We start from the raw sequence: 26,856 nt of genomic DNA, 5'->3' as shown, positions 1-26,856 counted from the left end.
GGACTCCCAGAAATGGTCTCAGGAGAACTGATGAAATGATTCAGAAGATAGGAGAAGTGATGGGCATTCTCAGAAAGCTTAGAAGATCTGGAAAGGACTTCTTGGCTGGCAGATTTAGCATATCATGCATCTTAGGGAAAGAGCTCGAGACTGTTTCTCAGTGAAAGCTGAATTAGAGCATGGTGCCTTATGAAAAAACATTCCCCTGCTTCACAGACCTTTCACTTCCCATATCCACTCAGTAGTTCAGTAGATGGTGCTTTGGCCGTGGCTACAGGTAAAAAAAAAAATTCAAGTTCCCCTTATGCCTTTGCATGATGAACCACTGTGCTGTAACTGGAACTCTGTCCTCCTTGCCATATCCATTCTGTGCTGCATACATAATTAAACATCCACCAAGATGAACACTAGGACTCAGATGCCTCACCCAAATTCCAGGTGAGTCAGACAAGTTTTCTCCTTCTCAACAACAACCAATATAACTGGAAAAGAGAGGCAAATTCACATCTAGCTGTATGCCACATGGATGGGTTCAACTAGATTTATCAACACATTGTGAGATTATTCTGTCAATGTAATTCTCTTTTCCATAAAATACTCAAACAGTTAGTGAGAACAGTCAGGTGACTGTGTCAGTGGTGGTGAGAATGCTTGCCTGGGAGCTGTGAAGCCTTAATTATTTATTCAAAGCAGTAGTTTCAATAGGAGACCTGAGAAGACTCCTCTACCTTCTTTTCCCTCTCCCTCCAAAGTACCTTACAGACATTAATTAGGCAAATGCAGGATCATGTCCCTCAGGAAATTGGAGTATTGCACTTGAGTGGTTGCTCTAACCCAGCAACACTTAGGTGAAAGAGCATCTCTATCTGTTGACTTTAACCTGCTTTTCATTTCTTACTTTTGTAACAAACGTTAGCAGTGAATTTTTATTTTTATTTTTTATTTTTTTTGGTAGAGCTGTTTTGGTGAAGCTGTTTTCTCTAGAAAAAATAGGACAAATTATGGTTCCATTCACCATTACCTATTTTTTCCTCACATACCCATCTCAGAAGTCGTATTTAACTCTGCATGGCTCATTTGTCTTCCAGCCTTCCCCATTAAACAAGCACAATTGGCTTCAGATTTATTAGTTAAAATTAAAATCTTCTAACATATCTGCTGTGCAATTTACAATCAAAAATAATTTTAACCAATACAGAGTAGCCAAACAGAACACTTATTTAGATCAAGAGCACAGGACAATTGGTGGATGCTGTAAGTTCAGCTCGTAATATACGGGCAAAAAGTGGACACAATGTTAAGACCATTACGAGCAATTGCAAAGCAGGTTTCCAGGAACTGCAGAAAAGGTCATGGATAATGCTTGTGAAAAAACATGCAAATGTTAAAGACCATTTTTAACTGTGCTATGCAAGAAGTGCTTTTTCTGTTCCACTTGGACACAAAATGTTAGCAAAGTGTCAGTGGATACAAGTGTAATACAGTGTAATAAGTGTAATATAGTGTAATAAGTGGATGCATGTGTACACTTTCAGTAATATTCAATCTGAAATAAACCAAATTTATTTCTGGAAAACTTCAGCATTGTATCAAAAATGGACCCTACCTCATTGGAGGGAAATCAGACAGCGCAGAAGGAAATGATCTGGGAAAATGACTAGGAGAGTTTAAGGCTGGAGATACAGTGAGACTCCACATATATCTGATGTGAATGTATGTCCTAAGAGAAGGAGTAGCTACTTAAAGGGAATGAAACAGAGAAAAGGAAATGCCAGGAAAATCAACTCTGATATTAAAATGTGTTCGGCTGCTTACTTTTTCAACATGTCCTTCAGGGTGAGCATAAGCCATCACCTGAATTTAGAAAAGTTATTTATTGTCTAAGATTCATTACTGTTCAATGCAAAGCAGAAGCTTAACCATGGCTTGGAATTTCTCACAGGCACTGGTACAACACATTTATTAAAGAGAAATTATGGATCTTGTTCAAACTTACATCTACCCAGGCATTGTCCACCCACAGAGTACATGTATGTCCATGGCACTGATCTGTGCAGCACAGCAATAGCTACACTATTTCAGATTAAGCCAGTTCAGATGCTGGAAGCAATCTGAACATGGATCTCTCTCCAAAGTATAATCACCTTCACAATTTAGAGACTGCTTAGGTATTTTTTTGATGGTTACCAGTGACTACCTCAACTAACGATGTCTCTTTACCCATTACTAAGAAGAACTAGCTCAATGAACATTTCCATTGTACTGCAATGTGACTACACCTTCGTAGATAAAGGTGCAAAAAAGTACTTAATTTTATTCATTGCAAATAAGGACCTTCAGCATTCAGAGATCTTCACTAGCCTCACTTCTTGAATTTTTCACAATGCACTATGTCATAAAAATCAACTCCACCAACATCTATCAGAAAAGTCAAGGAACAGGAAATTCTGCTAACTGGTAGCAAACATACAGCAATATATTCTATGCATTCACCAAGAAAAATCATCTTCAGGCAATGGTATCAGCTGAGGAAATACCACTCCTATTAGGAAGATCTATGAACATTGAGTCCTCTTTTGATTCTTTGTTTTTAAAACCAAGTAACTCTTAGTTTCTTATCTGCAGTTAAGTTTCTCTTAACACATGGTCAAGGCCACATAATTTGAGAAGGACAAATATTTTCAGATAAGCATAGACATTGGAAATTTTTAAATTAATGTGCAAATTTCATGGGAAATATTCTTGAAAAGTGCATTCAATTATTAAGGCCATATGTTGGAAAATTTGTTCAGACTAGGTTTGTCTTATTCTGTGAAGTTACTAGGTCTGTTTGTGAAACAGTCTCTTGGCATTGATACAATTTTCAGAATATGTATCCAGAAAGAAAGGTAAATCCCATCAAAAAAAGGGAATATCTCTTGAATCTGTACAAGTTGCTCTTTTCATCTTGAAACCCAGGCACCAAAAATATAACTTTTTTTAATAAGTTTATGTTGAATTAATATTTATCAGGTATTTAAAAATCACAAGAGCAGTTTGCTCATTGCCTTAAAAATAAAATTAAAACAAAAATAATCAAGAATATATGAATAGGGGATATTTTATTCAGGCTTAGATGTCTAAAGCAAGATCCAGATCAACACCGAATGTGCCTAAAATAAAATACAGGTTAAATGAAGGTAAGTAAGTTCAAAAGTAGATGTCCTAGATGCCTAATTCTATTTTCTCATACCACCATGCTCAGGCCAATACCTCATTCCGGCTTTCTGTTGCCTAATTTAAGCAGCCTGAAAGATACTTCTCTGGATCCCACGACAGAACATATCATTACCTCTATTTAGGGTGCTTTTCACCAGATGTATATCCTCAGGTTTCTGCTTAGCAGCAAAAACATTGACTTCTATCTTTACTGTGAATCAGCATAAAACTATGAATAGATAGGTATACTTTCTGGCGTATTCTATGTTGTACCTTTGTAACTATGCTGTAGAAGAGGAGAAGTTTCTTCAGAGGTATAAATCTATTTAGTAATAAAGAAATAGTTACCTAAATCTGCAGGGAATACAGAAATTTTAGATGTTTAAAGGTACTGAATGTTTTCTTTTCTTGGAGTCTGATCTGCCTATAAACTTCAATAATCCTGCTGCCATCCAGCATCTCATAAACACTTCATTGTTAAACAATATAATTTTCTAGGCCTCAGAAACTAAAATTAATAAACAACTTCCTTGGCAAACTAGGACTATTTTTCTTCATTAAGCTTCTTTCCTTAAAGTTCTTAATATTGGAAAGCTGCCACAAAGATCAGTAGGTATTCTGCCTAAAGAAGGCAGGACAAATCCTTTTTATTTTATTGTTATATTAAAGGAACACAGAGAATCCCATATTCAATATCCAGAAACCTACTTCTTTCAAACTGAGTTTCTGTCCAGTGGATTACATGGAAGCCTTAACCTGCGTGGATTGGAAGTCTGCTGATACAAAGTAAATAACATAATTTAAATGACATCATGAAGTACTTTAAAATAAGGTACGGTTGCTTTCATTGTTCATCCCTGTTCTAAGTGTTTACTGTGGCCAGGAAATTTTTCCATCACTGGAAAGAAGCATAATTCCTTTTGCAAATTACTCTAGTAATGTCCTCCTGTTGCAAAGGTGCCCACAGAAAATGTTCAGAGGGCTGAAAAAACATATTATTTCATCTATTTTGGTATTACCTAACAAAATCATGCCCAAAGAATTGGATACAAAGATACGGTTAGCTCCATCTGAAAATTAGTATATGGAAAAGGCTAAGAGGAAAGACTAAAGAAGCTTGTTTATTGACTATAGAATGTTTGAAATAATTATTTGGTTGTGAGGACAGAAATATTGTCAGATTTAAAAAAAGACATGTACACACATGTATATATAACTATTAAAAAAAAACACACACTACAAATTAATCAAAAGCAAAAATTACTTTTTAGGTATTTTAGGAGTGAAAAATATTTGTGAAGCTATGAAAACATCACTGTGACTATTCACTGCACTTTTTGACATAAAATAGCATGACTTTTTTTTTTTTTTTTAATCTAAGCAGTTATTATAGCTTATCCTAGTTGGTCAGTTAAGCCGGTTATTTGCCTACTGCTTGTGGTAAATGGCTAGTGGTTAAGCTTGAAAAGAGCAAAGGCTCTGAAGATAGGAAACCCTTTTCAAATACCTTGATCCTCTTTATAGATCAGGGTAAGGTTCCTATGATTAGAGTTCTGCAGAGTTATACTCTGAATTGCTATTTTATTTTAAATCCTCTACAAAAGATAGAATTCCTCTATTCCTTCTGTCTGATAGCCTTCATCAGATTTTTTCTTGTCCCATTTTTCATGTGTCTATCTCAGCTACCCTTCTTCTATATCCTCTACAAAGGGCAATAATTTACCTTTCATGTTAGATCTACTCTTGTGTTGCTAAGGATATATTTGTATTTGTATTTGCATTTGTTGCAAAAGTATGGGGAATGCTGGGTTAAACTGAAAAGCTGTTACTATGTAAGGCTTGATTTTTAGTAGTGTGTCATAGCTGACAACTATAAAACTTCAGCATTCCAAAAACATTTGCCTCTCCTTCTTGTATGAATGGCTTCATAGATTATTACTTGGACTTCAGGCAGGTGGAGTTTATTTCAACTCTGATGAATAAGATTTTCTCCTATTTAAACTGTTTGTCTTAAATAACCATCCTCATTTTAAAAGAGAAAAACAAAACAAAACAAACAAACAAAAAAACACAAAAAAAAAAAACACATCACACATACACACACACCAAAAAAACAAGCAAATAACTGTGAATCTGGTCTCTTCAAGACTGTTTCTAGCTAAGTTCAAAAGATATATTTCACATGAAAAGTTAAATCAACATTTCCTTATTATATTGATTTTCCACCTACAGTAACTGCAGATTCTGTCCTCCTAAAAAGGAAAAGAGATCAAAGTCATCATATTTTTATAACTTGATGAATATTTTCCACATTGAATCATTCAACAAATGAAAAGTCAGTCTGTAACAGTCTGTAAAATCAGGTCGAAAACACACTCCAATGTACAAATGCTTCACTTCTAAATATTTAAAATGATTAAGTTTTTGGCAGCCTTATCTTCTGTGCTTATACGTGTAATATATTTACACTGACAGAGCTTCCACTTCAGAACGTTTCAGCCAGATAGGAATCAAAAGACAGAATCATCAATGATTCACCAAGTCTTGTCATAATCACAGAATCACAGAATCACAGAATTTCTAGGTTGGAAGAGACCTCTAGATCATCAAGTCCAACCTCTGACCTAACACTAACAGTCCTCCACTAAACCATATTACTAAGTTCAGCATCTAAACATCTTTTAAAGACCTCCAGGGAAGGTGACTCCACCATTTCCCTGGGCAGCCCTTTCCAATGCCTCACAACCGTTTCAGTAAAGAAGTTTTTCCTAATATCCAACCTAAAACTCCCCTGGCATAACTTTAGCCCATTAGCCCTCGTCCTGTCACCAGGCACAGGGAGAATAGACCAACCCCCACCTCTCTACAGCCTCCTTTAAGGTACCTGTAAAGAGCAATAAGGTCACCCCTGAGCCTCCTTTTCTCCAGGCTGAACAAGCCCAGCTCCCTCAGCCACTCCTCGTAGGACTTGTTCTCCAGACCCCTCGACAGCTTCGTCGCCCTTCTCTGGACTCGCTCAAGCACCTCGATGTCCTTCTTGTAGTGAGGGGCCCAAAACTGAACACAGTACTCGAGGTGCGGCCTCACCAGAGCCGAGTACAGGGGGACAATCACTTCCCTAGCCATGCTGGCCACACTGCTTCTTATACAAGCCAGGATGCTGTTGGCCTTCTTGGCCAGCTGAGCACACTGCTGGCTCATATTCAGCCAACTATCAACCAATACTCCCAGGTCCTACTCCACCAGTCAGCTTTCCAACCACTCCTCTCCCAGCCTATAGCTCTGCTTGGGGTTATTGCACCCCAGGCGCAGGACCCGGCACTTGGCCTTGTCAAAGATCAGCTTTGTCAAGCAGGACCTGCTTTCATAAACCCATGCTGCCTGGGCCTGATTGCCCTCTTGCCTTGCAAGTGCCGTGTGATAACTCTCAAGAGCATCTGCTCCATGAGCTTCCCTGGCACTGAGGTCAAACTGACAGGCCTGTAGTTTCCCAGGTCTGCCCTCCGGCCCTTCTTGTAGATGGGCGTCATGTTTGCTAGCTGCCAGTCAACTGGGACCTCCCCCGATAGCCAGGACTGCTGATAAATGATGGAAAGCGGCTTGGCCAGCTCCTTTGCCAGTTCTCTCAGTATCCTCAGGTGGATCCCATGTGGCCCCACTGACTTGCACACATCCAAATGCCATAGCAGGTCACCAACCATTTCCTCGTGGATATGTGAGGGTCACATTCTGCTCACAAGTCCTACGAGGAGCAGCTGGGGGAGCTGGGCTTGTTCAGCCTGGAGAAGAGGAGGCTCAGGGGTGACCTTATCGCTCTTTTTAGGTACCTCAAGGGAGGCTGTAGCGAGGTGGGGGTTGGCCTGTTCTCCCACGTGCCTGGTGACAGGACGAGGGGGAATGGGCTTAAGTTGAGCCAGAGGAGTTTTAGGTTAGATGTTAGGAAGAACTTCTTCACTGAAAGGGTTGTGAGGCACTGGAACAGGCTGCCCAGGGAAGTGGTGGAGTCACCATCCCTGGAAGTCTTCAAAAGACGTTTAGATGTAGAGCTTAGGGATATGGTTTAGTGGAGGGCTGTTAGCGTTAGGTTGGAGGTTGGACTCGATGACCTTGAGGTCTCTTCCAACCTAGAAAATTCTGTGATTCTGTGATTCTGTGATTCCCCATTCCCTTCCACCAGCTCAGGGTACTGGGTATCCAGAGAACAACCGGTATTGCTGCTAAAGACTGAGGCAAAGAAGGCATTAAGCACCTCCGCCTTTTCCTCATCTTTTGTAACAAGGTTTCCCCCCGCATCCAGTAAAGGCTGGAGATTCTCCTTAGTCCTCCTTTTTGTGTTGATGTATTTGTAAAAAGATTTTTTGTTGTCTTTAACGGCAGTAGCCAGAAAGCTCCAGATGAGCTTTGGCTTTTCTAATTTTGTCCCTGCACAGCCTTGCAACATCCTTATAGTCCTCCTCAGTGGCCTGCCCTTTTTTCCAAAGATTATAAACCCTCTTTTTTCTCCTAAGCTCAAGCTGCAACTATCTGTTGAGCCAGGTCGGTCTTCTTCCCCACCGGCTTGTCTTTGGGCACGTGGGGACAGACCGTTCCTGCGCCATTAAGATTTCCCTCTTGAAGAGCGCCCAGCCTTCCTGGACCCCTCTGCCCTTCCCCTCTGCTCTCCCTAAGGGACTCTACCAACCAGTGTCCTGAGCAGCTCAAAGTCAGCCCTCCGGAAGTCCAATACAGCGGTTTTACTGGTCCCCTTCCTGGCCTCGCCAAGAATAGAGAACTCCACCATTGCGTGGTCACTCTGCCCAAGACAGCTCCCGACAATCACATCCTCCACCAGTCCTTCTCTGTTTGTGAAGAGAAGGTCTAACGGGGCACCACCCCTGGTAGGCTCACTAACCAGCTGTGTCAGAAAGCTATCTTCCATGCTCTCCAGAAACGTCCTAGACTGCTTTCTCAGGGCTGTGTTATGCTTCCAGGATATGTCAGGGAAGTTGAAGTCCTCCACGAGTACAAGCGCCGACAACTTTGGAACTTCTGTCAGCTGCCTGAAGAACTCCTCATCTGTCTCCTCATCCTGGTTTGGTGGTCTATAACAGACCCCGACCAGGACGCTAGCCTTGTTGGCCTTCCCACTGATCCTAACCCAAAGGCACTCAACCTTGTCATTCCCAGCCTCGAGTTCCACAACATCGAAAGATTCTCTAATAAAGAGAGCCACACCACCACCCCTCCACCCCTTCTGTGCTGCCTGCCCCTTCTGAAGAGCTTATAGCCAGACATTGCAGCACTCCAGTCGTGAGAGTGGTCCCACACTGTCTCCGTGATGGCAACCAAGTCGTAGCCTGCCTGCTGCACAATGGCTTCCAACTCCTCCTGTTTGTTACCCATGCTGCGTGCATTGGTGTAGATGCACTTCAGCTGGGCCATTGCCTTATCCCGCGGCCTTGCCATTGTTTCCCCTTGCACAGTTCCAACAAGCCTTGTTTCAGCCCCTTCCCCCATCTTACCTAGTTTAAAGCCCTCTAAATGAGCGCCACCGGCTCCTGACCCAGGATCCGTTTTCCCCTTAGAGATAGGGATCTGTCTGCGGCCATCGGGCCGGCTGCCGAGTAAAGCGCCCCATGGTCAAAAAAAGAACAAAAAAACAAAATTTCTGTATTGGCACCAGCCTCTGAGCCACGTGTTTATCAGGTGGTCTTTCCATATCCTCTCTGTACCGCTCCCTGCCACCGTAGGGGTAGACGAAAACACCACCTGTACTCCCGCTCCATCCACTAACCGTCCCAGCCCCCTAAAGTCCCTTTTGATAGCCTTCAGGCTTCTCTCTTCAATGTCATCACTGCCCGCCTGGACTATCAAAAGAGGATAATAGTCAGAGGGGCGAACCAGGTTGGGAAGCTTCCTGGCAACGTCCCTGGCCCTGGCCCCAGGGAGGCAGCAGACTTCCCTACGGATAGGGTCAGGCCGACAAATAGGGCCCTCTGTTCCCCTGAGAAGGGAGTCGCCCACAACAATTACCCTTCTTTCTTTCTTGGTGGAGGCAGTCCTGAGGCGTGAAGTTGATTTCCTCGCCCTAGGCATCCTTCTGGGTAGGCTTCCTACCTCATCCTCACCCACCGGTCTCTCAAGCTCCAGGGCCTCAAACCTGTTGTATAAGAGCACCTGGGAAGGCAGGGCCGGTGGGGGAGGGCATCGCCTTCGAGGTCAAGCAGGGACCTGTCTCCATTCCTCCTCAACTCCCAGGTCCCCTCCCTCTGCCCAACATCGACAGGGCAGGGGGTCCACCCCCATTTGGGGGATGACCCCCCAGTAGCTCTCCTTGAGGCCAAGTTAGAGAAGGTTTTTGTTCCTCATGGCAATTTCTCCAAGGACAAGTAAACAGGAAATTAGAATAATTATATCCAGCTTTCCTTTTTGTGTTAGTAAGTACAGCTACACTGACAAAGTTCTTTACAGAGCACTAGCAAATTATCTGTGCGGGCATACACTATTGAAATGAGTTCTCTTTCTAACACTTTGACAAAATATTATACTAAATACTATGAGAGCTATATGTACAGGTGAAAATACTGCTATTGAAAAAGGATATTCTAATACAACAAAACAGCAGGACTTAAAACTTCCTGCAGGATATGATCTAATAAACCCAAAAGACAGAGTGAGTACTTTCTTTGTAGAGAAACGTGTAATTCATAACTTTCCAGTAGCACCACAAATAACTTCTACAGACTTGTGCATGACAGCTGATACTGAATTGCCTGAAAAGCCCAACAAGTCATTGTTATACTATTACCCCAGAACAGTTGCCTATACAGACTGCCCCAAGACAATTCTTTAAAGCAGAGAAACAAATGGCTGTCACATTCTTCTCTTTCACCAGCTCATGACTATCAATCAAACTGTTTGGAGAAACTGTTCTTTGACAGAGAGGACACAAAAACATCAGATTGTAATCAGAAGTAAAGTCTTTAAAAATATACATATGGTAAAACCTCTCAAATAGCTTTACCTCTCAGAAAATACATATTTTAAAATATTAACACCTCTTGCTTGAGGCGTGTCCCATAAGCAGTACTTAAAGAAATAGGAAAGTGACAGTGTAGCAATGTGTGGTTATTGACAGACATCCTTGCTATTACTGGAACCAGGGAGCTATAATCAAGATTATCCTTATTAAAATAAACTAATGAGATTTGACAGAATATGAATTTAAGCCTAAATACCAACAATGTCATACTGTCAGCAAATGAAATATATTAACTGAAATCTGCTGCATTTGATTTAAGGCCCTATCATGCAAAATGAGAAAAGAGGTCACACTGGACCTTCAGGGAATCTGTTCCTACAGAAATTTTAATTTTGTTCACAACCCCTGGGAAGCAAAAATAATGAATTGTCTTGCTCAGAGATGTAAGAAGTGTACCAGTCACACTGACAGCATTACAGTTCATATTACCTCATCTACCTACACAAAATATTCTGCTAAAATAGCAACAATAATTGGGACTAGACAGTATGCTCCTTTATTCACACTAGAAATCCCACTTCAATGAAACTGCCAATCTGAGCAAGTGTTAATAATTGCCCAGAATAAGTGGCATGCCATTTCTGCCTCTTGTTTCAGTAAAATGCAGAAGGAATGGGTTTTGTATGTTTTAAGTGTAGTATAGTAGCTCCTTATATAACATGGAGGCAGTAAAATGGAAAAGACAGAGCCATACATTCTTTAAAAAAGGACTTTTTGGGTCAGCCACTGACTTCTAAATGTAGACGTCTGAGCCTGTGCAGTTTTGGATGACAAAAACATTCACCCATCCAAACCTCAGAATGCATTTGCAAATCCAGGCAATGATATGTGCAAACAAAAAGAGACCCAAAACTCTGTGACACAGTTTCAGTCACAGATACTCCAAGGCCAGCTGGCTTCTGAGCATGAGCAAGCCAGCTTGAAAGCTCATCTCTCTGCCTCTGGACTGCTGCTGGTCTTTTGCCCTGGTGTCCAGAGGCAAATGCAGTCGGCTGTATCCACCTCTTGTTTGACAGCCAAGTGGCAAGTGGCTGTGTCTCCTGGCTCGTGGATGGACTTCATGATCTGAACCCTTCCAATGCTGAGTTTTTCAGAGGCACAGGCATCCTATTACCTGAGGACAAGTACAACTTCCTGCATTTATAAATGCCTCAGAAAACACCATTCAGTACAAGACATACTCTGCAAAGTAGCAGCTCCTGCAGCACAATGTGGCAGCTTTTCCTGGCCCAGAGTTGCAGAAAGTGTCACGAAACAGTCAGGACTAGACATCAGGCATCCATGCTCACTAGCATACTCTCTATCTGCAGAGAAGACGCTTCATAATACACCACTGGAAGGCTAAGCTGTCTCCCTGTAGACCAGTGCAGCTGTCTGGTTACAATCTATACTGAAACTCTTCAGTGGACTTCTTGGAGAGTGGCCAAAATCTTGCCACTTCAGTTCTAATGATTTGGGAAGACATGCAACAGTAAGAAAAAAACAAAAACAAAAACAAAACAAACAAACAACAACAACAAAAACACACAAAAAAAAAACAAAACACTATTGCTATGGGTTTGGACTGCCTAGTGGTTGGGTAATAAAAAGTGTTTTTTCCTGTCTGAATGGTTTGAAAGATGACAGCAGAGTCAGGAGTGGCTCCGCAACATTTTGTTGACTTTGGTCCAAATGAGTCCTTCCATGTGATAAGGCCAGTCCTCGGCCTCAGTTCTTTTAGTTCTGACAACACCACAACTGCCTGAAATCACCTCTTTCATGGCATCAAATGCCAAAGATCACTTATATGCACATGGATTGAAAAAATGTTATCTAGTCTCTGTGGGGTAATATCTGTGATCTCTTTTGCGTTTCTCACGCATACAGATATTCTTGACTTTCCAACAGTCACAGTGGACATTCTGTGAGTCAACTGACATTGCAACCATATGAACTAGTTTTAATAAATGTGTGTGACAAAAGCAAAGAAAATACTGCGTAAGAACTGATTTTTTTTTCTTTTTCATTCTAATGGCCAACTAATAGAGCAGCATTTAAGACAACTTAATTGGTAGCTTAAACATTATCTTGTCCACTACTGAATTTGCAGTCCAAAGATTACCTCAGATATTTTTGTTTTAATTCGAAGACATATTTCAAGGGTTGTTTTTCTTTTATCTAATGAAATAATTTTTTTCTTTCTGCGGTGTGCAATGCACCAACACTTGTGAAACCTCTGAGATCTGCAAGAGCTATGGTGTTACTGAAAAGTATTTTACTTGCTAAATTTCATGCTGATACGAGAAAGTTTTCTGCCTCTGTTTCTACACAACTTTCCATTTTCCTTCTTGTCTTCCATTTTTCCTTTCTGCTTCCTTTTTTTCTTGATCTTAGCCTATTTCCATTTCACCAATTTGTCTTCAGCATCTCCAAGGAAAACAGAAATAATTAAGAACAAAATGTATAGAGCTCACAGAAGATGAAATGAAAAAAATACAGCTGGTCTGGTGTGCCAAAGAGGCGCAACTACTTGTGAGATACAGTATTAACATTTAAACATTTTTTAGAAAGGCCATGAGCTGGCCCAAACTTGTAACACGACCAATCAATTTCCAAGGAAAAGATAACACAGATCAGACGACAAGATCACACTTCTGGGGGGAAGAGTGTAAAATTTTGTGAAGTGCTCAGTCAAAACTGTATTTATTATATGAAAATGATTCTCCTGATACTATCAGGCAAAATGAAGACCATGCAAATTCCTTTTAAGGAGCCTGTATATCTATCTCTAGAGAAATTAATGCTAAAAGTGATATTATTTGTATTTTTACATCAACTTTCTTCGGTGCTCCATTTATTAACCAGTAAAAATGAGAATATTGTAAAAACAGGGCATTATGTAGCTACAAATATTAAACAACTATGAATGTCCAAGCCTTAGTCTCATTAAAATCTGACAATTAGTCTGAAGAAAACAACCTCATACAGGAAAAAGCATAACTTTCGAAAAGAATGACAAAACACTGTAGGCTGAGAAACTATAAATAATCTCAAATGGAAAGCTGAAAGCTGGCTGTTCAACTGGCATAAGAACATTTAAGAATATTTCCTTCTTTTTTAGTCTGTTTGGAAAACTAAAGTATTAATATATTACCTTTTTTTTTTTTTTTTTTTTTTTAATATGCATGTTGCTTTACTTCTCCCCAAGTTTGTATTTCTCTATTTGTTTAAATAAGATTTTTTCAAGAACATGTTGGATTTATTTTAAAATGTTCTGCTTTTTTTTCTTTTTTTTTTTTTTTTTCCTGTAGATTTCTGTAGCTTTATGCTGGTGAGTTGTTGAGTCCATCCTGCTGAATTTTCCAAACAGAGGAAGTGAATAACCTACATTTTTCACCATATTAGCTTTTGCCTTGTATCTTTTTCCACAGTGGGATCAAGTGTGCTTCATTTTTGCTGTCAAGCAGACTCCTCAGCAGCTTTCTCTTTCTTATGGGTTAAGATTGAACATTCCATTTTATGTGACTATATTATTAAAAGATAATCAGTGTTAAGCTAAAACTGCAGTTACAACAGCTAGCATTGAACTCAACAAGAACTGAGGACAATAGCTAAGGTAAACAGGATTTTTTAAAGCACATAAAGATCATGTAAGTCTTGTCAGGTTACTTCACTGAGTATTTTAGCATAGGGTTATTTGCCAGAGCCCTTGAGTTTCAGCTAGCTGTTTATTATTCTTGAAAGAGTATGATTCACAGTTATTAAGACTGTCTAGCAAAAAGATCACTATCACATGAACTGGAAGGTGAGTGAATGACTACAAACCAAAATAATGATGAATGGCAGTGAACAGAGGCAGGGAAGAGTGTGAAGACAGCAGTGTTTGAGGTGTCTTTGGAATCATTACCATTTAGCAGCCCCATTACTGATCAGGAATATACGTATAAGAAGAATGAAACTTTAAGAATGTTGTAAATAAATAAGAGCACTAAGAACCAAGAACAGCTGAATAAGAAGAGACAATAAATTTATTATGGGACAACTATCTTCACACAGGAGGTTCATTAACCGTGTGTGCCCAGTACTACTTGCTAATGCCTGTTTTTTTACTGGCAAATCCTAAACAGGCTACATTCCAAAATCGAGGGCCTCTAATTTTTGTATCAGCTGTATATGTTGTGATGGTTGTGCCCTTACACACTCCCCCAAAATAAAGATACCAACTACTGTGAATTGAAAACTTAGGTGAAGAATTTCAGCATGGCAGTTGTTTCACATGCTCTAAAAGTGTACCCACTCAACAGCTGATCAGCCCCAAATCAAGAAAGCTTAAAAAGTGATAAGCCTGTTCAAAAAAGCAAACAAAAAGAATATCCTGAAACTCTTCCTCTCTTGTTCTTCTGGTTTATCAGGAGGTCTATATTTTAGATGCTGTTTTCCCAGTGTAATTCTACTCAGATCTTGAAAAATAGCCAATTGTAACTGGTGCCAGTGATGTTTTCCAAATTATTTTCAAAAGTGGACCAATGCAGCATTAATTACAATATTTTGCAGAAAATACCACTCTTGTGTATATATTAAAAAGAAAATAATTCAAAATCTTTGGGACAATTATACTGATTTTTTTTTTTTTTTTGAGTTGTTGCTGTGATCTGAGGTGCTAGGAATAATAGTCAGTAGGACTATGAAGTTGCCAGTCTTGACACTTCCACAGTAAGGGCAAACATAATATCCGTTCATCTTATCTGGACTGGGTTTAAGTAAATAGCTTTCATTCTGCATGCTTTCAAGATCAGATATTAGGAAAAAAAAATCTAAACTATGCTTATAAAAAAGGAAATGCAACATCCTTCACCAGTATTATAGATATGATCCTGCAGTTCCAATTCCCAAGGACATTGAATGAGTATGGAGCAGTGACTGGCATGAGGAACTACTCTTCAGCTGGAGTTAGCTGAGCATCTCTAAAAATCTCTATGGTATTTACACGGAAACATCATTATCAGCATATGCAGATAAAGCCTCCAAATGTGACAGAACAATATGAAATCTTTTTTTTCTTTTTTTCCTTGACAAGTACTAATCAAATAACTGCCTTTGAGATAGTGCACTGTAGCTCTTGCCTTTTTTTTTCTTTAATCCTAGATTCCTGCAATATCATGACCATCTTCTTGAGCCACACTTATATTTAACATTATGCTTATTTTGAACCTGCATCTTTTCTCAAAGAGATTGCAACATCTTGCTAGAGCTTAATACATGGAAACACTCATATTGGTCCGAAACAGTGTCTGTCTAGCACAGTATCTTTCTCAGCAGTACCAATCAGCGAGGGGTGAAGGATGACCATGAAAAAGACAGCAAGATAAAAATGAGCTTTTAATTGATGTTTCTTCCTGGTATCCAGCAACCAGCAGCTTAGGGACTTCCTCTGCCACAGATTGCTTCTAAGTAAATAATCTACATTGGATTTTTAGCCATGCCTCTAGCTGTGATTATAAAACCCCTAAAGCCAGTATAATATTGCATACAGATTTCGGAATTTAAAAAAAAAAAAAAAATTATAAAACAAATCAATGGAATTTTATGAGCTAATTCACTTTTATTTCTATTTGTTTCAAATATGTGTACCAAGCTGATACCTTTCACCAAACATCTGGGGAAAAAAGCCTCCACCCTTTTGCATCCTCTGGGGGAGTGCTACAGTCTCCCTAAGAAAGGAGCTGGGAGAAATTTGCTCATGCCAGTATTTTCTTTCCACTTCCACGTCCACCAGAAGAAGAAGGAATAGATATTTCATGTATGCTGCTGATGGGGTTTATGCAGTACCCCAGTAGTTTTTCCTAAGCCTTTAGATGATGATGGAGAAGATCAGACTAAGATCAGCACACTGCCTCCGTGACTTATGAAAAAACATGCTGCACTGATAACATTTAACACTGTTCTCTTCACAACTCCTCAAATGTACCAAAATTATCATTAAGATATTCTGGCTGGCTTTATATTTGACTTCCTGGTGTTTTGTTCCCTTGCCACTTGCACCAGATTTGCAATCGGAAATAACACAGTAAAAATACACTCCGGTTCCCTTTCTGGGATGTTTGTTGTTTCTGTTTACTGCCACTTCCCCAAACACAAGCAGGGCCCCCGACATATTGGCTCCTCAGGCTCCCTTCCAGCCCTGCAGCTACCACGGCCCTTCCCAGCTTTTTTGGACTACGTTGACTACGAACGGCCCTGCTTCCCTGTGGGCAGAGGCCGCGGCTGGCCCCTCGCCTCGCTGGGGGGGTGTTTTCACTGCCTGCCCCATCAAAGCCCCCTCTGTTATGGGAACGGAGGCCGCTTCCTCCAAGGCGGAGGCCGCTGGTGGGAGGCCGGGATCAGCAGGGCGGTGCACTGAAAAGAAACGTCCCTTTGTTCAGCTGGGACTGCTTCAGGCTGCTGCTGCCCCCCGGACAGCTCTTAGAGGGAAGCCCCCAAGCTCAGTGGCCCCTCCAGGCAGTGGAGCTGAAGCCCAGACCTGGGCTTTCACCCCGGCCCCCAGCCTTTATCCTGGCCCATGGCCTCCACCCTAGCACCATCACCGAGGGTATGAGCGTGGCCTGCAGGGCACAAGGTGCTTGGCCACAGCCCTGGCTAGGCCAGGGCGTGGTGCCTGCGTGCTGCTTTGAACAGCCACAAGCCTTCATATGTCTAGGAAAATCCTGTTTATTGTTGTTGTTGTTGTTGTTATTATTATTAAAATGGGGGTCTGCCACAAAATTGAAGACAAGACCTGGTGGGACGGATGGATTTGGCCCTAGGTTCTTGCACCAGGCTTTGCTGGGTTTGGGCATTTCCAGAGTGAGGAGGGCAGATGAGCTGCCATCTGTGTTGGTGGTGCACCCTGAGACTTTAATACATGGAAATGATAAAAGCTTAGCAGGGTCCAGGCTGACACACGGTTACACTCTTCCATTTAGCTCTTGAGAAAAGAGGTGGGCAGAGCGTTGAAATGAATCTGCAAGACCAAGTTGCCTGGGTTACCCGTGTTCTCTAATTTAACAGAATTTAGAGGTCGAGGAAATGGGCATACATTTCCTACTGCTGATGGCAGATCAGGCATCAAGAACTGTGGCCTTTTTTATTTTTTTATTTTTTTTTCCCAAGTGAAGGAAAAACAGCTACCTTTGCTTTAACATAGATAACGTTATTTGTGCCCCAATTTGCCAAGCTGTACTACATCATCAACACTGTTTTTTTTTTTTTAATTTTTTTTTTCTTATTTATTTTAAATAATGGTCACATTTAGAGATAAATCAAATGCAACACGTTTTGTCTGCAGTTTTAAGATGCAAACTTTCACATGTATGCCTTATGTGCCATTGGATTTAGGGGGTTAGAGCCAAATATTGTGCAGATTTTAGACTTTTTCAGGGAGTTGTTTTTTTCCTGATGTGAAATGCACCACAATCCAGAGATTTCTGCTGCTGGAGGGACAATTTGGCCCAAGGAGGGGTTTAGAATTTGAATGCAAAGACTTGGGGCCATCAGTCTCCTGACTTTAGGGTCGTGTGGTGCCAGCAACGTGAGCAAGGTGTGTTCTGTATTTGGGGTGTAATGAGAGAAGCAGGACTTGTTTCCTGGATTAATAATTCAATTGGAAGTTGGGGGTAAAACAAAAACACAACGGGATCCTGTTAGGTACAGCTGTTTCCACCCCTGCACACCCCCGCCTTTCACGCATCACTTTCTCCCTGTCTGAAAGCACGTTCCCACCCCCGGAGGTAATGGCAGGGTGGGGGCAAACACGGAGCGGGGAGGCTGGAAATGAGCAGAGGCAAGTGGTCAGAAGTATCACGTTTCTCAGGGTGTCACACACCCTAAATTCAATGATCCCTTCACGAGAAGCACCACTAACAACTTTTCTCTAACAATATTTTTTTATTATTTTTTTATTTTTTTTTTTATTTTTTTTTTTTTAGCTCGGGACTTGTGTGCGGTGCCAGAGGCTTTTTTAGGTGCAGATCTGGGAGGGCAGGAGCTAAGGGGCAAGGACGTCGGGGCAGGGACCTGGAGGGACAGGACAGCGTGCTGGGACGCTCTGTCTGTGAGTGAGAGAGAGAGAGAGAGAGAGAGAGAGAGAGAGAGAGAGAGAGAAAGAGAGAGACCGCGTGTGTGGGGTTGTTTTTTCCTCTCATTCCTGGGGTCTGAATGGAAAGCACGTCGAGCTGTAATTAAGACATCTTGGAGGCGTACTTAACTTATGACGTGTTGCTTTTCTTTTCCTCTCGGTGAGAAAGTGGCTCTCTCTTCCCTGAATCAGGTCCTCTGCCACCCAGAGCCACAGAGAGACAGTCGGGACATAGGCACACACACTCACACGCTAACTTAAGGTGAGCACCATAAACTTCTTCTGCACTTCGCTGTCCTCTCTTTCAAACTGTTGGAGAGTTCTGAGAGCACCTTAACTCGGGAGCTCTGTGCAAGGTAAAGAAACTATCGAACTTTTGGGAAGCTTTTTACTCCTTTATTGCTTTAAGTCGGATGGGGATGCAGTGAGCAACGGCTGTAGCATCAGCTGTGGGGCTGTACTGAAAGGATTTTCAAGCGATCTAATTTGGCAGCTAAGGTGGGGGGAGAGGGCAAAAGACAGATTGAAACTGGCTAAATTTGATGCATTTAAGTACTCAGTTGTTACCAAAGGAGAGATCATGTTGCAACTGCAGATTCAGACTGAAATACAAAAGTTGTATACCTCTGGTCTCCAGCTTCTTCCTATGGGATTATACATTTCTCAGAGATTTGTCTTTCTTGAAGGATTTCTCCACCCAGTTAGATGCTTTTAGAAGTTTTTAGGGCATAAGAAAAGGAGGACGTTAGACCGAGCAAGAATTTCAAGGGCTGAAACTGGATTTCTATAAAATACAGACCATCCAGTTGGAAAGAAAGAAGATTTTGATAAGACGTGATATATTATATCCTGATGTCATATTTTTTTCTGTTTCTTGTCAGAGAAAGCCTGAACAGCATTTGGCACAGGTATCACCTCCACCCTCCTAGACAATTAGATGGCAAAGCATTTTGAACATGTTAGCTGGTCCATCACTATGATAACTGTATCATCTTACTGTATCAAAATACTGTTTATTTCCTTTTGGTCAAATACCTATAAAGGTGTCATGCAGACTGTTTGCCATAGCAAAATGGTTTGTGTGTCAGGTTTAGACACAAAGGGTTGGAAAGCATTTGCAAGTTTGAATTGAGGGGGTTTGTTACTATTTGTGTGTCATTAGTAAGGGTGACTAACTACTGCCTGGATCTTTCAGGGGAGAAAATGTTCCCAAATGTTGCTGTGTGATGTCATAAAACTGATAAAACTCCTGCAGGAGGCTCTGGGAACCTGGCAATGTGTGCAAGAGAGTCCTGTGGATTATTGACAGTGATGACTTTGTATTAATGATTAGCAAGACTGTTTTAGTGCCTATGTGGAAAGAAACCCATTGTTTTGTTAGGAAAACGTTGTTAAGAATATGTATGATGTGGCACTTGAAAACAGAGGTGCAGTGAGTCTGTGTAACTATGGATACACACCCTCTCAATAAACACTTTCTAGAGAGTGAGCATTTCCAGCACGTGGAGAAATACATCATAAACAGGAAAATTATTATCAGCTCCTATGAAGTGAGAACCGGGAGTCAGCAGTCTCATGCCAAGGAGTGTCATGCAGAATGCCAAATCCTTGTGCTACAAAGAGACAGCTCATGCTTCCTTGGTTTTTCATATCTAATGGATGCAGATCTTCAACTCCTGTAGAGCATAGCTAAGTGGAGTTGCTCTGAATGCATTAGCTGAGACTCCAATCTGTATATACTTACCTGTATTAAAGTTATCAACAAGCAAAGAGGGGAAATTTGGAAAAAAAAAAAAAAAAAAAAAAAAAAAAAAAAAAAAGCAGGAAGGAACAGAAAGAAAGAAAAAGATTAAACTGCAATACTTTTGAACACAGCAGTTAAAGCAAAAGGGGAAAAATAATTTTGAACAGAGCAGCTTTTTCAAGTTGAATAATAAAAATGTCGAGGTAATAATCAAGACACTCCTGATATGTTCTGAAAATGTGCCAAACTGCTTGTCTTCCTAATAAGATCCCTGAATCTCTAAGCAGATGCTAATGGGGAAGAGAAAAAAAATCCATGTCATTATGAGAAAAAGTATTACCTATAGCAATGTCCTATTCAGAGACATGACTGACAGTGTAATTCACAGCAAAGCATCCATTCATTATAAACCTAACAGGTTCGGTTTCCTCTCATTTTCAGCCAGCATGGTTAAAACAACTAGCAACTTCTAAATAAAACAAAATAAAATAAAATAAAACAAAATACATAGTAGTGCAAAGGCTTGAGGTTGTGTGAGAGAGGTTTCAGAAAAGAGTGTCACATTCCTGTGGCATGCTGCAGTGCACCTTTGTTTTTACAATTTGTGACAGGGTAAGAAAAGCATTTTCTACTGCATTGAAAGCTCCCCAGTCTTTCTGATTTTATTCTGAAATGTGACTAAATGAAATGTCATTGTCCACTGTTGGTCACAGTCTGGAACCAAAGAACTGGTATTGATATTTACTTAATCAAGTCACTTAACCTCCTGGCCTCCCAATAAAAATCAGGAAATAATATTGACCAAGCTTAAAAAGTTCTTTGAGATCTTCAAAGGAAGAGTGAGTTTGTAATTGTTTATATTTAAATGTACTGAAAGTTTTCCAAATCAGTGCAAGGATTAAAGAGTGAGACTTGAAATTAGTATTTTCAGCTTTTCATATGCCTTTGCACTAAAGCAGTGGTTAAGCTACTCTTGGAAGTTGGAATACTTTGCATTTCTATGTTTCATTGTAAACCTGACAGTGTATTTCACTACTTAAATCTCCCTGAAAATGAACAGTACTTTTTTTTTTTTTTTTTTTGAGGTGGGGGTGGAGGGAATCATTTTCATATTACAAGCTGCTTCTGTTGCTTGTGAGGAAGTATTAGACATTCTGTCTCTGCTGTTAGTAACTGTAGCGTACAGTACTTCACTTGAAAAGGTAGCTTGTAATACGTAGGTAACAAAATGTTCTTTGGGGTAAAAAAAAAAAGTCTGAATATACTTAGGATTTCAATCAATAGCGTTTAAGGAGGATTAGAGGAAACAGCTGGCTAAACAAATATTAGGTGTAGAGTGGATGCGGTGGTATAAATTAATAATGCAGTTCTTTATCTGCTCTATGAATGGGAGGTTTTGTGGAGATAAGATGACCTAAACACAGTCACTGTCTGCCACCTACTGGATATTGCGAATAATCTTTCCAGATAATTTTCTTCAATTCTGAACATCTGTAGCTAGTCCAGGTGCAATTTAACTCGAAGTGGTTAGTTTTGTTGTTGTTGTTGTTGTTGTTGTTGTTGTTTTCGTTTTTACCGTTAAAAACTATCAGCTTTTTCTTTTTTCTCTTTTTTTAAAATATTTTTTTTTCTTTTTTTAAAATATATTTTTAAGGGAGGTTCTTTCTACTTTTTTAAAATGCATATTAGATCTGCTAAAACACAGTTTAGCTTTTATTTAACGTAATTTGTCACTAATATCTGTTTACAAGGAGTTGTTAAATCATTCAGTAACAAATTAACACTTAGCCTGACATACTGAGCTGTTACTGAAGAAAGTAAATAGTTTTTTTTTTTTTTTTTTTTTTTTTTTCACAAATATTGTGGCAGAAGAATCCATGTTTTGCAATAAGGATTTCAAAACTCCTTCCAAAAGTCCTTTAGCATGTAGGATGTGCTGTTGTTAAGCCCCCTTTTGTTTTGTCTCTGGATATTTTGTCAAGAATAGATATGAAAAAAGAAAATGTCAAATTATTTCTGGTGGCTGATGAAAGGTTATAAACCCTCTTCATCTTCTTTTTCTGTGCATGTCATCTACCTCCACCTTCTTCAGACCTCTCAGACACTTATCTCTTGGACTATCCTTTCTCTTCATTAGAGAAAGGAAAGTTGGTTTGCAGTGCACTGCGCTGTTTATTCAGTAGTAGGTGTTAAGGTGCTGTCAATTCTCATAGCTCTAAAGAATCCAATGAAACAACATGATTTTAAGCAGACATACATGGATCTGGATGTATTTTGTAACTGTTCATGCTATGTGATCAGCTTACCTGCTCCCTCCTCATATGCTTTTTTGAAACTTCACCATCATCACAGCTCCCACTGCAGTCATCTCCAAGGCACCTAAAACAGATATATGGTTCTATTATTGAAGTGCCACAATAGCTACTTCACTGTAGACCTTAAAATAGTTGGCAAAATCAAGTTCCCTGTGCTTCGCTCCCCACTTATTCTCATCACTGTCTGAAGAGTAAATCAAATGACAACACCGAGCTCAGCAGAACAAACAATTTCCATGTTCTTCTCATTCATTTAGCTTTGAAAGTGCACTTTTGTTGTTGTTTGTTTCCTTTTAATTAGTACTACAGAGTGGAAATCTTCAACATGATCAATGGCTGTGAAAACAAACACTTAAAATATGCATTAAGAAATCTCAGAGCTATATTCTGTCTGAAGACTTCACTGACTACTTCAAAAACTTTTCTCAGGAGTTACACGAGATACTACCTTAGGAGGCTGTTAGCATGATGCATGAGTTAATGGCTAAAGTGAGCAGGAGCTCTGCCTTTCCACTAGTTAGGCAAAGCTTACAAATGAAAGGAAGGTAAAATTCCACAGCAGCAAATAGGCTAATTGATTTGATGCCATGCTTCATAGGGTAGCTATCTTTTGTTTTAACTCTGCCTGACATGGTATGGTGAATCACAGGAGCTGCTGAGGGGAATCAAGCCCAAACAGCATTGCTGAGAGCCTTTGTAAAGCTGCAGAGACTCTCCCAGAACAAAGCTTTCCACTAGAGCCTCCAGCACACAGAGTCACTACCACTTCCCAGAGCAGGGCATATCAGATGTTATGGCAGAATCTACATCATTAATTGTCTGGCATAACAGAAATGAAGTCATGACACCAGAAGAATGTGGCTGGATAGATGTCTCTTGCCTCAGAAAAATGTCATCTTGGCATTTGTCTAGCACCAGAAGACCATTGTCTTGAGACAGCTTTCCATTAATAAATTTTTCTAATTACTTTAAATGCTTACAGTCTACAAGGAACATATGGGCAATAGAGACAGGTTAGATATGAAATGTGTTTGACAGAAATCTAAGTAGCAGAAAACAAATACTTCAAAATATTCCTGAGGGGAAAGAAGGAAGAGTTACTTAGAGTAGTTCAAATTTGGCTTTAATCACTTTTGGTCTTTCACAAGTAGATGTTTTAAGTTTTTGTTTTGTTTTGTTTTGTTTTTGTTTTTGTTTTTGTTTTTGTTGTTATGGTATATCATGTTAATTTAAACTGCTTATGTCATGGTAGCTAACATAAGGTACCATTTTTTTGGAGCCTGATCATTGAAAATCGATGATGTTAAATGGCAAACTGCTGGTGATTTGTAGTATTTAGCATACAGGCTATTATCCTCCATTGTTTCAAAACTGGTGATTCATTGTTCCACTAGTTAGTGGCTATCAGTGCTTGGCACTTGTGTTTTAGAAGATCATATACACAAGCCATAGTACAATACCACTTTGCTGTTAGATTCTGATCCTGCAAAACAATATATAAGCTACTTTACATTAGTAATTTACTGAAATCAGCAGAAACTGGCTCAATGAATAAAACTATTCATGTATTTCCAGAATGGCATCCATAATTTCTCACACAGATGGTCAAAAAGCAGTATATAAAACCCTAACCTGAAAATGTATTTATTATAGACATAACTCTTGCACTGATGTCAGTAGAGTGTTTGTTTAAGTAAAATAGAGCACATTTAAAAAGAGTGGAGAAATCAAGACCTGCACCTGTGGCATCTTTGTGTTGAGGAAGTGCAAGTTTAATATAGGAAAAGACTTTTCATTGCTAAAATAACTTCCCAAACTCTCTATTTGGAACTGAATGACTGTTTATCTATTTATCTATTTAAGAAAGTACATGCCACACCCAAAATATCTATGCAGGTTGTTTTTTTCCATAAACATATTTTCAAACAGAAGAAAAACTCAGCTCTGAGTCATATACAAAAATACTGACTATACCAGGAAAAAGCACATTGCAAATTTTCCTATTTTGTAATACTGGTGAAAACATTATCATGTTGGTCCCAACCAAGAGATTTACAAGAAGTGTGTCAGAAGAAAAAATAAAGTTACAGGAGGTGCAGTAGTTGGTTGTTTTATTGAAATGGCGGTGATGTTTGTGTTGCAAATGCATCAGGCCATAATGGTGCTGCCACCTTCTGATATGCACTGCTTATTGCCGGAGGTAATTTGCTCCCATTTTCCCACACCCAAGATGCAGTACATGCAGTAATGAAATTCCATGCTTTTAATTTCATGCATAATACAAACAAATGAATGTATTTTTTATTTTCAGCTAAAATGTGTTTCAGGATTTCTAGATGTCTGAAACAAAATGTCAAATTTTGCCAAGTTTTTGTAACTTGTTTCTGTAATAGCTTTGATTATATAGTTCTGAAATAGGTGTAGAAAGTAAGATTCAACTTTTGCTAGCAAGTCAAACAGGCAGGCAGATTTTTGTTGTTGCTGTGGAGACCTGTGGAGACCTTTATGTAGTTGATTTTATTTATTTTTATTTTTAATTAGAACACATTTTCAGTAGCTTACCTGGCTACTGAAATAAATGTTTTATTTGTGAAGTGATGTGTATTTATCTGGTAGTACATGTGGTTGGATGTCTGGTCACATGTATCATGTCATACTGCATTTGGGGGACTAAATGGTCATCTCTGTGAGCCAGGAACTGGTAGGACACTAAAGATGTTGATGTTTCAAACATTTTCCATATTTTGCCCAGCTAAAACTGTAACTAGAGAGTATGATAATCTGGCTATTATAATTGATAAACATAACCAGAGAGAACTATGATTTTACTCTTAAATATTGAATAACATTCTTGATAAAGCATTGTAATATGGCTGCAGATCTATTTTCTGAAAAGTAGTTAAAAATGAAAAAGAAAAAGAACACAGAAGCCAACAGATTAGGTTTAGCTTTTGTTAAAGACTAGAAACACCTCTGAATACCAGGGCAAGAAACAGCACATTCAGAGTTATTCACCAAGTGGCTAGTGCCCAGCGTGGCAGGGGTGATGTGTCCCCTTCTGCCCCACACATATGGGTGGATATAGTAGGAGATGGATAGAAACACTTGGATGCTGCAGGGGTTATGTGTCTTTCAACACAGTTCCTTTGAGCCTGTAAATCATATTCCAGAGAAAAAACAGTTGTACTCCAGATGTGTGACATGCTGGTCCCATTCTAACAATGTAACATATAAAAAGTAGAGAAGAACAGGCAGAAGCTGAATGTATGTACAGGAGCAAAAGGTGCAGTGCAAATAAAATAAATAAATCAATAAATCACACAACACTATGATGACTCCTGGGAAATCTAGCAGGAAAAAAAAAAAATGTAATTTTATATCAAGAATCTCTCATAGTAGATCAAAAGTATTGTAAAACATTTGTCAGTGTGCCTGGGTGGTTCTCTTTAATATCATTGTCTGGTTGTTCAGACAACGAATGGGTTGTTGCATCTAGTTTCCAGACATTTCTTTCTGTTAACCCCATGATCAGCTAAGACAAGCGTACAGCTATTAGATTTTTCAAAAGTAATCTCCATATCTGACTGCATTTGTGTTTTAATTTATGTTTCACTCTGATCAAATCAGACAACAAGAAAAATTTTCAAGTCCAATAGGGCATTCCCCAGTAGGATGGGAGAACAATAGTGGCATGTATGACACTTACATGAGGAAGCTAGGAAGGTGTTGTCTTGATAGAACTTGTGTAGCATGTTTTCAAAACTGGTTAGGAAACCCATAGCTCAATGTAAAAACAGAAGCACATCTAAAGTGGGATTTTGCCAGACCTAGTTAAATTTGGTACTCTTTTGTATTTTTGTTAGTAACCTGAACAATGGAATAGAAAAGATGATTAAGTTTTTAGACAACATAAAACTGGGAGACCTTAATGTATTTTGGGAGCTATGCTTTGAAGTTATCGCTTTCTTGCCAAACTGGAGAAAACAAAAACAAAAAACTTTTCAATAAATACTGTATGGTAAACTAAGACAGAAAGAAAACAATGTACAAGGCTCAGTAAAGCTTTAGGTCTCATTTGAGCTTGTTCATAGTGTCAAGCACGGTATTTTCAGAGCTGCAGAGACCAACTAAAGAAAGTCCTAAGGTAAATAAAAATTACAAACATGATAGTTTAGGGGAAAAACAAACAAACAAAAACTTCGAATAAATAACTAAAAATCTGCAACTACTGAAGCCTAGACTAAAGGTGAATACACTGAAGGAAAGCCTTCAGAAGTCTTCAAATCATAAGTAAGAGGTGCTGCATAGTCTGTTTTCCATGTCTATAGCACAGAAAAGTCATGGGTGCATATTGCAAGAAGAAAGGCCAGGGAAAGAGATCTCTGAAAGTAAAGATGAGAAAACTCAGGCATAAGTTATCTGGGAACCCTGTGAAGCTGTTTCAGTTTTCAGTAGCAGGCTGGACAAAATGGATAGAAGGTTGAAG

Source organism: Netta rufina, assembly GCF_964035555.1.
Source record: "Netta rufina genome assembly, chromosome: Z".
Taxonomy (NCBI): domain Eukaryota; kingdom Metazoa; phylum Chordata; class Aves; order Anseriformes; family Anatidae; genus Netta; species Netta rufina.
Note: the sequence above shows the minus strand (reverse complement) of the source record.